This window comes from Acomys minous (genome assembly GCF_964271855.1).
Source record: "Acomys minous genome assembly, chromosome: 8".
Classification (NCBI taxonomy): domain Eukaryota; kingdom Metazoa; phylum Chordata; class Mammalia; order Rodentia; family Muridae; genus Acomys; species Acomys minous.
The window spans coordinates 120,078,071-120,090,301 of record NC_140489.1 but is presented as its reverse complement, the minus strand read 5'-3'; positions in this window follow the sequence as shown (position 1 = coordinate 120,090,301).

Here is a 12,231-nt window from a genome sequence, read left to right as displayed (position 1 = left end):
AAAAGAAAAAAAATAAGAAAGAAAGAAAGAAAAAGAAAAGAAAAGAAATTGGGAGACTAATGATCTGTGTTCCACACACAGGGTCTCTCTGTGTAGCCCTGACTGTCCTGGAACTCCTTTTGTAGACCAGGCTGGCCTTGAACTCACCTACCTACCTCTGCCTCCAAAGTGTTGGGATTAAAGACCACCACTAATGATCTTGTGGTCCCTTAATCCAGCTCTAAGTATGGAACCAGACCCCAACTGGCAATACCTTCCTTCACTGTGGTAAAAGAGTAGTAAGATTTGCTCTGTTAGTCTAGAAAGATAGCTAAGCGTGTAACGGTGCTTGGAGCCAAGCATGTTGACCAGAATTCTAGCCCTGGAATCCACACTGTGAAGGATTCCTGCAAGTTACTCTCTGGCCTCCTCCCCTCCCTTCCCCTCCCCTCCCCTCCCTTCTCTGTCTCTCTCTCTGTCTCTCTCTCTGTCTCTCTCTCTGTCTCTCTCTCTGTCTCTCTCTCTCTCTCTCTCTCTCTCTGTGTGTGTGTGTGTGTGTGTGTGTGTGTGTGTGAAAAAAATAAAATGAAGATTCTTAGACTAGTTCAGGAGTAACCACACACAGACCACTCAAACACTGTAAGGACCAGACAAACTCCGTTTTGTGTTAAACCTGGCCAAGGGTTGAACCCAGATTCCAGGAAAAACCACGAAGTAGTCTAAACAGAAAAAATTCCCTTAGCAACACAATCAGCTCACCTTGAGAAGGCACCCAGGAGGCCAAATATACTCTCTGCTGGTCAAGTTGACCCAATTAGGAGAAGCCAGGCCAAAATTCCTAACGACCCCCTCCCCCCAGATACATTCTTAGCCGCTTGAGGTCTGGCATGACTGCTTCAACCTTTTCTATAGGTCAACTTGCCCCTGCAACTATTCCCCAAGCATGAAATGCCAAGGCTTGTAATTCCCTGCAGTTTTTCTGTCTGATCATATACTGTGAAACCCATTTCTTTGTCTAAAACCAATTAAAACCCCTCTCAGGGCCACTTCCATGCATCTGCCGTGTCAGTGCATGGGAGGTGTGGCCCAAGCTTGAGTTTGTAATAGACTTCCTTGCGATTACATTTGGGCATAACGCCAGACTCAGTTTATTTGAATGCCAAACAAGAACTGACCAGTCAGGGCTACAGTCTTAACCCATGTCATTGGTCTGCTTCTAAGGCAGGGTTTTTGTAAGAAAAATCATACCCAGGGAAGCAGGTGGGAAGCAAGGGGGAGGCCAGCTTTACATCATTTTGATATTGTTCTGAGTACCCAGGTGGCTAGACAAAGCATTTTAAGCTGATTGGCTGGGATACAGGCTTGGAGACTTTCCAGTCTCCCACCATTCTGGGAGAAAGGAACATAGCCAGGAATTGTGGTTTGGTTTAAGTAGAACATAAATCATTAATTCAAGCAGAACAGTCAGCAATATTGAATTTTAAGTAAAAGGCTATTCAAGCTCCCAGGCCGGTGGAGCCCAAGAACCTGAACTTAATGTTACCTTATGATCAAAATGGAGACTTAGAGGCAAAATGGCTTCTGGTATGCTACGAGGGATAGCTGGCGTTAGAGGAGCCACAGCAATGCTAGAAACTAAAGTAGGTCTTAGTGGAGGGGCCGTTGTTCTGTGAAAAGTTTAAGCTGGGGCCTGGAGAGATGGCTCAGTGGATAAGAGCACTGACAGCTCTTCCAGAGGTACTGAGTTCAAGTCCCAGCAACCACGTGGCAGCTCACAACTGTCCGTAACTTCGAGACGACGTACATGCAGGCAAAACACAAATGGACATAAAATTAAAAATAAATAAATAAAAAAGAAAGAAGCCGGGTGTGGTGGCGCACGCCTGTAATCCCAGCACTTGGGAGGCAGAGGCAGGTGGATCGCTGTGAGTTCGAGGCCAGCCTGGTCTACAAAGTGACTCCAGGACAGCCAAGGCTACACAGAGAGACCTTGTCTCAAAAAAAAAAAAAAAAAAGAAAAGAAAAGAAAAAGAAAGAAAGAAAGGAAGGTTTAAGCTGATTACAACAAAACTAAAGAAACTTAGTATGGTAGGCCACACCCTTGATGCCAGCACGTGGGAGGCAAATGGATCTCTGTGAGTTCAAGACTCTAATCAGTGGTGCAGAGAAACTACCAAACCAGGCTACTCTGCAGGGAGAAAACAATTTTCTTGTAATCAAACTGCCAAGGCCATTCTCTTGGGGCAGAGAGAAGAGTAAGCAGATTTGCTGTGACAGCAAGGTGGGGAATTGAGGGTCTCTGCTCCCCTGGGATTGGGGGAGCTGTTGGCTACCGCAAAAGCAGGAGGAGCAAAGGTGAGTGCGAGCCCTGGGACCCGCTGCAGAAAGGCAGAGCAACCTTATTCCAGACGTGAGGGGTGTTATATATAAAAATTAAAGATTAAGGCGGACGTTAGGATACAAGGTACTAGGCAGATGTTATTAAATGAACGTGGGGGAAGAAGGAAAGGAAGAAGGGGTACCCCAGAGAGAGAGAGAAAAGAGAGAGATAAAGTAAGAGGCGGGTAGAGAGGTAGAGAAGTAAAGAAATAGAGCCCCATGTGGAGTGTGTCTTTTATATGGCCCAGGGCAGAGCCACGCCCCCATGGCAGGTAAGCAGTGACGTCACAGGTAGGCCGACTGAAGCAGAATCCTAACAAGGGGAATATGTAGGAAAAGGGAAGCAGCCAGGATAGGAGCTCACAGTGTACTTCATTTTTAAGTAGCACAGTCCTATTTATCTGCCCAGGAGCATACTACCTGGTTATCACATGGGCAGGGGGAGCATTCTGCAGCAAGCTGTGTCAGAAACTATTTCCACCTATGGTAGGCCAGGCAGCTACTCAGGGATGTCCTCCAAATAAGGACAGGCAGAGAGTAGAAGCCTCGCTGGGGGACTGGATCCTCCATCTTGCTCTAAACTCAGAGACCTTTCCAGTCAAGGAGGCTGCAACCTTTCAGCAGCAGCACCCTTCAACAGGGAATCTGAGCAGACACAGGCAGTTCCGAGTGATCAAGCTAGCTGCCATTGCTTGAGGTAGCTGATGATTGGAGGAAGGTTAAGGGAGGAGGTTCTTGGTGAAGAGAAACCACCTTAAAAGATCCACATTTCTTTCTTTTTTTCTTTTTTTTCTTTTTTGGTTTTTTGAGACAACATTTCTCTGTGTAGCCTAGGCTGTCCTGGACTCACTTTGTAGACCAGGCTGGCCTCGAACTCACAGAGATCTGCCTGCCTCTGCCTCCCGAGTGCTGGGATTAAAGGCATGTGCCACTACTCCTGGCACATTTCCGCATTTCTAATAAATAAAAGCCTTAGATTTGTTCATGAAGGGCCCTTGTTAACAGGACCACATGAGCAGCAGTCAAATTCCATTTGTTAAAAATGAGTGACTAGACCCCTTTGTGATCACCACAGATCACCAATCTGCTCCAGAAAGAACTCCCAGGATGAAGTCAAGCTAAGACCCAAATGACTAATGTTTACATTCTAAGGAAAAATGTTTATGCATAGAGCTCTGGGTAAAAGTCCCTGTACCAGGTCACTTCAACCACAAGTCATGCTTAAGAGTAGCATATTTTTTTTTTGAGACAGGGTTTCTCTGTGTAGTCTTGGCTGTCCTGGACTCCCTTTGTAGACCAGGCTGGCCTCGAACTCACAGCGATCCGCCTGCCTCTGCCTCCCGAGTGCTGGGATTAAAGGTGTGCGCCACCACGCCCGGCTAAGAGTAGCATATCTTATGGCTTTGATGGTCAGCAAAAAAATCCCCAGCCACACAAGTAGCTGTCCACCACCAAGCTGGCCAGGACCAATCAAAATAGATGGGGGTCAGCAAAACTTGTTTTGTCTAAAAAGTAAAAAAAAAAGTTAGAGTCATAGCCACCCACCCAGCTGACCACCCTGTTCCCTTGGCAACCATTTGCATGTGCTAACTGTGGTTTTTGCCTGTATAAACTAACTCTGGCAGAGGCTGGTCTTCATAGTTTGAGGGTTCTTATATTGAACTGTGTCCTGGATGTTAGTATCAGTTTTTCTTCTGCCTTAAAATTAAGGTTTTTTTTTCTCTCTTTTGTCCCCTTACGAGTGTCTTTAGTGTTTCATTTGCATGACCCCAGACCCAACAGTTCACCCAATGACAGTCCTGTTTACCCAAAGGGCTTGTTGCCCATGGGTGCTTTGGACATGACAGAGGCCAACCTGATCTTGAAACCAGCCAGGGTTATGTGGTGAGACTCTATGGCAAAATAAATAAATAATAAAATTAAACTAATTAAAAGCGAAAGGTAGGCAGGTGGTGGCGGCACTTGCCTTTATTGCCAACCCTTAGAGGCAGAGGTGTGACAATAGGCTGAACCCTAGGACAGCCAGGACTACACAGAGAAACCCTGTCTCAAAAAAGAAAAACAAAAATCAAAAAACAAACAAAAAAAAACAAAAAACAAAAAAAAAAGAAAGAAAGAAAGAAAGAAAGAAAGAAGAAAAGAAAAGAAATTAATCCCAGCACTTGGGAGGCAGAGGCAGGCAGATCACTGTGAGTTCAAGGCCAGCCTGGTCTACAAAGGGAGTCTAGGACAGCCAAGGATACACAGAGAAACCCTGTCTCGAAAAACTAAAAAAAAAAAAAAAAAAAAAAAAAAAGAAATGTTATTGTCTATACTGATAAGCATAACAGCCTTAAGAATAATTTGCTACTCCGTGTGTGTTTTGTCTTTTTTTTTAAGGTTTATTTATTTATTATGTATACAGTATCCTGCCTGCATATACACCTGCATGGAGAAGAGGACATTAGGCTACAACATTATAGATGGTTGTGAGCCACCATGTGATTGCTAGCAATTGAAGTCAGGACCTCTGGAAGACCAGACAGTGCTCTTGCTTTTTGTTTTTGTTTTGTTGTTGTTGTTGTTGTTGTTGTTGTTGTTGTTGTTGTTGTGTTTGGTTTTTGAAAACAAATTTCTCTGTGTAATAGAGCCCAGGTTGTCCTGGACACATTTTGTAAACCAGGCTGGCATCAAATTCACAAGGATGCGCCTGCGTCTGCCTCCTAGTGCTGGGATTAAAGGCGTGTGCCACCATGCCCAGCTTCCATGTGTGTTTTGAAGATGACTTGCATACCCTGAAATTAAAAATAAAAAGGGAGTCATGGAATTGGTCTGGTCTTTGTCTTGAGAAATGTGTTGTAGATTTTTCAGATTAGAGTCCATGTCTCCTGGGGAGCTATGTGCCATTCAGTTCCCGTAAAACCAAGGCACTTCCTAGGGCATTGCGGCCTTCTGGCTGCTTTGTGTTCCCTCGAAGTCAATGAAGCATACAGAAGCTTGACAGGACAACAGTCTTAGACATTAACCTTGTGTACCCTGTATAGCTTGCAAATGTCACTACAACTACAACAGAGATGTGTATATTAAAAACTACTGGCTCATGGGTCTATTCAGGCTAAAGGAGACAGATTTAAGGATGTATATATTTGGCCTCCTTGTTTTTACTAACATTTATTAGAAGAGTTTTTTTTTAATTTTTTATATAAACCAGGTCATACAGGGAACTGTTATGTTCTATGGTGACGTGCCATGTGGGGGTCAAGGAGGTTCATAGTCTCTGTATTTAGGGATCTTGATGCTGAAGGAGCTTCCGGTCAACAGCTGTCATCTTATGAGCTGTTAATCTGACTGGGGTGTGCAGGTTGACTGTCTACTGCCTTGTGAATGACTGTATTCTTTGGAATATTCATGACTGCACGCATGATCATGATTGATTGCCAGGATGGGATTTACTTGGCTTCCTATATTTGTTTTCAAAGTTAAGTAAAAGTAAATAACTAAATTATTACAGACTGCTGAGGAAATACAAGCTGATGGCCAGCCACCTTATAGATGATCAGGTCCTTTATTGTGCTTACTTGGGAGCTGATTGATGATAAAGTCATGCTAGGAACTGATGCAGCTAATTACAAGATTACGCTTTACCTAGTCTATTATTTTGTGGTTTCATGGTTAAGCCTAGGATAGGTGACTAAATACAAACGCAGTTGGGTTAGCTCAGCTATATTTGATAGATTATGGTCCTCAAAGCTGTCAGAGAATCTGTAGAATGTGGCATGTAAATGTTTAATGAAAAAAGCTGGGGCTGGAGAGATGGCCCAGAGGTTAAGAGCACTGCCTGCTCTTCCAGAGGTCCTGAGTTCAATTCCCAGCAACCATATGGTGGCTCACAACCATCTACAATGCAATCTGATGCCCTCTTCTGGCCTGCAGGTATACATGCAGCCAGAGCACTGTATACATAATAAATAAATAAATAAATAAATATTTAAAAAAAAAAAAAGAAAAAGAAAAAAGCTTACTATGTCAGAGACCCTGGCAGTGACCCCAAGGCCTCCAGCAGCAGCAAGGCCCCTGATGACTCCACCTGCAATATGGTATGCTAACCACTGGGCACACTGGCCTAATGTTTCGCCTGCTGCTAGGGCCCAGCATGAGTTATGGACAAAGAGGACACTGGGAGAGTTAATTATTCCATGATGCCTAAAACAAGGTGAGATGTATCTCTCCCATATTCCTCCTTCACAGAAAGGTCTCTCAGATACCTGTCCTGACAGCTGAAGACTGATACTGCTCTGGGATCTGTGCCCCCAACAAAGCTATAGACACCTCTGGAGCCTAATGCATGGCTGTCTGGGTAATCAGTAAGCCTCTGTCATTTTATTTGATACGTAGGCCATTTGGATAATATGTCCTACTGTAATTTATCCTTCTCTGGTCTCTGATGTATTTGAGGACTAGACTAATAAAAGAAGTAACTTTTTATTTACTATTCCTTTAAAAAAAAACTTCCTTAACCGCTCCCAGCAATCAACCACCTGTCTCATGGTAAATAATACAATTCATGTAAGATCTGAGGCATGCGTATGCCTGCACGTGCACACACACACACACACACACACACACACATTTGGTAGTCTGGAAAAGTATTTTGATATTGATAGATACAGATTATAAAGGTTAGAGGATGTGAAACTCCAATGATGATAAATCATTTAAGGTACTATTATATTAAGACTGTTCATGGGGGCTGGAGAGATGACCCAGTGGTTAAGAGCATTCGTTGGCTGCTCTTCCAGAGAACCTGGGCTCAATCCCCAGCACCCACATGGCAGCTCACAATTGTCTGTAACTCTAATATCTGACACTTTGATACAGACATACATGCAGGCAAAACACCAATGCACATAAAAAATATTTAAAAAAAAAGACTTTTCAGCTGGGCGGTGGTGGCGCACACCTTTAATCCCAGCACTTGCAAGGCAGAGGCAGGCGGATCGCTGTAAGTTCGAGGCCAGCCTGGTCTACAAAGTGAGTCCAGGACAGCCAAGGCTACACAGAGAAACCTTGTCTCAAAAAACCAAAAAAAAAAAAAAAAAAAAAAAAGAAAAAGAAAAAAAATTTTTTTCAGAGCTTTAACATTAATCAGATTTTAAGTTGTTTCCCAAGCTTGTAACTCGGCCCTACAGTTAGGACCCGTCAGATAAAATGGGATGATGGGGGCCAGCAAGATAGCTCAGCATGTAAGGGTGCCTGCTGCCAAGCCTGACATTCAGAGTTCAAATCCTGGTGGAAGCAGAGAGAACCGACTTCTAAAGATTGTCTTCCTATACCCGCATGCGTGTTGTACTTCCCTCTCTCTCTCTCTCTCTCTCTCTCTCTCTCTCTCTCTCTCTCTCTGTGTGTGTGTGTGTGTGTGTGTGTGTGTGTGTGTAAAAAGAAAGAAAATGAAAAGATCTGTACGGTAGCTTGACAGTGAGGTGGGGTGACACACGTTTTAACTCTAGCTCTTGGGAGGCACAGGCAGAGGCAGATGGATCTCTGAGCTCTAGGCCAGCCAGGGTACACAGTGGGAACCTGTCTCAAAAATTTAAAAAAAAAAAAAAAAGAGGAAAGAAAGAGGAGAGGAGAGAAAAGAGTCAGTACTGACAGTCAGGCCCAAGGGAATCTCCCGTTCCCCAAATTCCAAAAGGCAGTGTGTATGTCCAGAAACGGCAGTCTTGGCTCAGGCCACACTGGACTACAGGAGTGCTGGGAGATGCTTTCAGCATTCCTCAGGAACCTGGACGTGGTTTCTGTATGCCGCGAGCCACTTCCCTAACTCCCCTTCCCCTGGCAGGTGACGTGTACCTGCTTTGCATGCGGAGGCTAAGGGCAGCCCCCAGCCCCTTCTTGTCCCACTTCCCACTGGGGTTCTTCTCCATGCCCTTTCCACCTTTAATCCCAGCACTCAGGAGGCAGAGGCAGGCAGATCGCTGTGAGTTCGAGTCCAACCTGGTCTACAAAGTGAGTCCAGGACAGCCAGGGCTACACAGATAAGCCCTGTCTTGAGAATCAAACAGACAGGCAGACAGACAGACAAATAAAACCATAGACCACTCCACCTGCACAACCTTTCATGTGTGTTCTTCCCGGGAGCCTTTTCTCCCTCTCTTTTTCTCCTATTAAGATGCTATTTTGTGCACCACGCCTGGCCTAAACCCCACATTTTAGTTAGGCATGGTGGTGCACATCTTTAATCCCGGCACTTGAGAGTCAGAGGCAAGCAGACCTCTTTGCTTGAGGGCAGCTTGGTCTCACAGTGAGTTCCAGGACAGCCAGGGCTACCTAGAAAGACTTTGTCTCTTTGTCTCAAAAAGACAAAAACAAACAAACACAAACCCCAAATTCTAACAGCTTGCCTTCTAGACACCCCACCCAACACAGTCAATCCTTGAGTACATGTCAATAACAATCTGTTTCTCCTGGGGTCAATCAGATGGCTCCTTGGGCTAAGGTGCCTGCTGCTAAGCCTGGCGATCTGAGTTCTAGCCCTGCCCATCCTCTTCATCGCCTTCACCCTTGGGTCAGCTTCTCCTAAGCACAAATGCAGAACATTTGGGGAACACTTGGTCCAGAAGTGTTGCTCAGGTTTAACTTGGCCCCGCTGTGTCTAGTCTCTCTTTCCTTCAAACCTAAAGCCTTGGTGGTCAGGAACACCAGGAGAGGAAGAGACACCATGACCATGGCAACTCTTACGAGGGAAGACATTTAATTGGAGGTGGTTTACAATTCACAAATTTAGCCTGTTATCATCATGGCAGGAAGCACGGTGGTATATGGGCAGACACAGTGCTGGAGAAGGTGGCTGAGTCTACAGGGACAGTGAACCACTAGGCATGGCTAGAGCATCTGAAATCTCAAAGCCCACCCCTCAGTGACACACTTCCTCCAACAAGGCCACACCTCCCATGATGCCACGCCCTATGAGTCTATGGGGGCCATTTTCCTTCAGACCTCTACCGAGAGGCAGCAACGTGTTTCTGGAAAATATCTATCTATTCTCTGAAAAGACACAAACAGTTCTCCTCTGACCGTTCTCCTTTACTGTTCCTGCCCTGGCTCCGTGACCCTGAATCCCCTAGAGTCAGACTCTGATGTGTGCGCAAAGGACTCTCACCTCTGTTCTCATCTCCTGTCTACCTCTCTAATATGGATCTTCCAGACAGCGATCCCTGTGGGGTGAGAGTCCAGACCTGGTTCAGAGACGCTTCGACATCAACAGACCTAGGGTCAGTCAGGAACCGGAAGCAGGGGATCCACTCTGTGTGTCTCAAAAAAACCAAACCAAAGCAGTCACTAGGCTAAGCCCTGCCTCTTCTTAAACCTCTCCAGAGGTTCCCTCACCCAGGACTACCAGCTGAGCACATCCACCATGGTGGCCGTTCTTGATTGTCAATATAACTGCATCTGGAGTTGTAGTTGGGCGCACCTGAGAGGGATTTGTTTTCGTTTTCATTTTCATTTTTTTTTTTTAAGATTTATTTATTTATTATGTAGACAGTGCTGTGGCTGCATGTACACCTGCAGGCCAGAAGAGGGCATCAGATCACATTATCGTTGGTTGTGAGCCTCCATATGGTTGCTGGGAAGTGAATTCAGGACCTCTGTAGGAGCGGTCCCTTAACTTCTGAACCATCTCTCCAGCCTGGGATTTGTTTTCTTTTCCTTCTTTCTGTTTTGTTTGCTTGTTTGTTTTGTTTTAATTTTTGTTTTTTGAGACAGGGCTTTTTCTGTGTTGCCTTGGCTGTCCTGGACTCACTTTGTAGACCAGGCTGGCCTTGAACTCACAGTGATCTGCCTGCCTCTGCCTCCTGAGTGTTGGGATTATAAGTGTGCACCACCATGCCCAGCCTGGGATTTGTTTTCCTAAGAAATCATCTGAAGTGGGAAGACCCACTTCTGACCTGGAATTTTAAGGTGGGAAGATCCACCTTTAATCTAGGCTGGCAGCCTATACAGGACATGGAAGAAAGGAGCTGGCTGCCTCTGTTTGCTTGCTCTTGCTATGAGATGTTAAAGCCCACTTACTCAGAATTCCAGTGTGTGCTGAGACCAGCTGAGACATCCAGCTTCATAGACTGAACAACTACAAGATTATTCTTGGACCTTCTGTTGGTAGCTAGACCTCAGCCTGTAAGTCATTCTAATAAATCCCCTTTCTCTATATATAGATTTATTTTTTTCAGTTCTGTTCCTCTAAAGCAGTGGTTCTCAACCTTCCTAACACCATGGTCTTTTCATGCAGTTCCTCATGTTGTAGTGACCCTCCAACTATAAAATTATTTATTATTATTATTATTATTATTTATTACTATTATTATATTTATTTTTACTTGAGACAGGTTTTTTTCCTCCTGGGGAGCCCTGGCTGTTCAGGAACTTACTGTGTAGACCAGGCTGTCCTCAAACTCACAGAGGTCCACCTGCCTCTGCCTCCTGAGTACTGGGATTAAAGGTGTGTGCCACTGAGTCTGGCCTAGCATGTGGTTTGTGGACTTCTGGAAATGGTTTGCAGGAGGCATTTGAAAGAGTTTGGATCTGTCAGTAGCGAGTCACTGCAGTGTCTCAGGAAGAGCTGAATGGACAACTCTAGGATCACAGAGGACCAGGATGCTGACAGAGATGTGAGCGCCAGGCTCCTGGCGCATCAGAGGGGAGCGAGGTCTGTCCCCGGAACTGGATTACAGGCAGCTCATGTTATAGTCTGCTGAAGATCCGCCAGAGTTCTCTGACAAAGATCTTCTGCCAACAAACTCTCTTTGCTGAGTCCTGTGCCCATTTTAAAGATGGAATTCTGTTATGGTGCCTAGTCTGGTCTTGAACTCGTTGGTTCAGGTGACACTCCCACCACAGACGCACACTGCCTTGGCCTGTGGCTCTGTGATCTAACAGTTACCTGGACCAGAGAATGGTGGGGAGACCTGTAAAGTCACCCACATCTCCCAATTGACTGGCCTCCGTAGTTCTGAGGAAAGAGCCAGCAGGTAAGTCTCTTCAGGCCTGTGGTGACAGATAAGCTGTGGCTCTGTAGCACCTTTCATGTCCAGGTGTCTCCTCAACAGCCCCCCAAAACAGGACTTGGAAGGGGCGTCATGATTGCCACTGTTGGGGCTCAGAATGAAGTATACTACTTTATAGCATCGGTGGGTATTTCTGAGCATGCTCAGTGAATGCGTCCTGAGAAGTGTACTGTCAGGCTGTGTGACATGTATAGGTTACTTTCACACATGAAGATGGCCATACCATGCCCAGGTGAGGCACTCTGATGGGAGCATCGTGTGTGTCTAGTTGCACGTGGCTTTGCTTCAGCTGAAGCAGTCTGGGAGCACATTTTCTCCCTCTTTCCTCTCCTGATTCAGGCAAAAGAAAATAGAGTTCCCCTCTCCCAACCGAGCCATACACCCAGGAAGGTTGCTTCTAGAGTCCTCCGCACCACGCCCCTATCTACCCCCCCCCCCCCCCCCCCCCGCCTCGTGTGACAGGCCCCACGCCCCATGCCTAAAGAGCAAGGCTGTCATATAAACACGGAAGAATACACAGGCATGCTGGATCCCTCAGTCTCCTGCCACCGGTTCACACCTGTCATCCCTTCATTCTTCCCCAGGTCTGTGTGCGCTTTGTGAAGACTGCTGCAGGGCACGGAGGAGTGTAGTCCCAGCACTGGGAGGCAGAGGCAGGAAGAGGATTAGTTCAAGATCATCTTCATCTGAGTTTCAAGTCGGAGGTTTCCACGACTACACAGAGAAACCTAGTCTCAAGAAACAAGCAGACAAACAAACCAACAGACAGTTCCAAGTCACACCAGACCTAAGCACCCGGATGGGTCTGCGCGAACCAAGTTGGGTCAAGCTG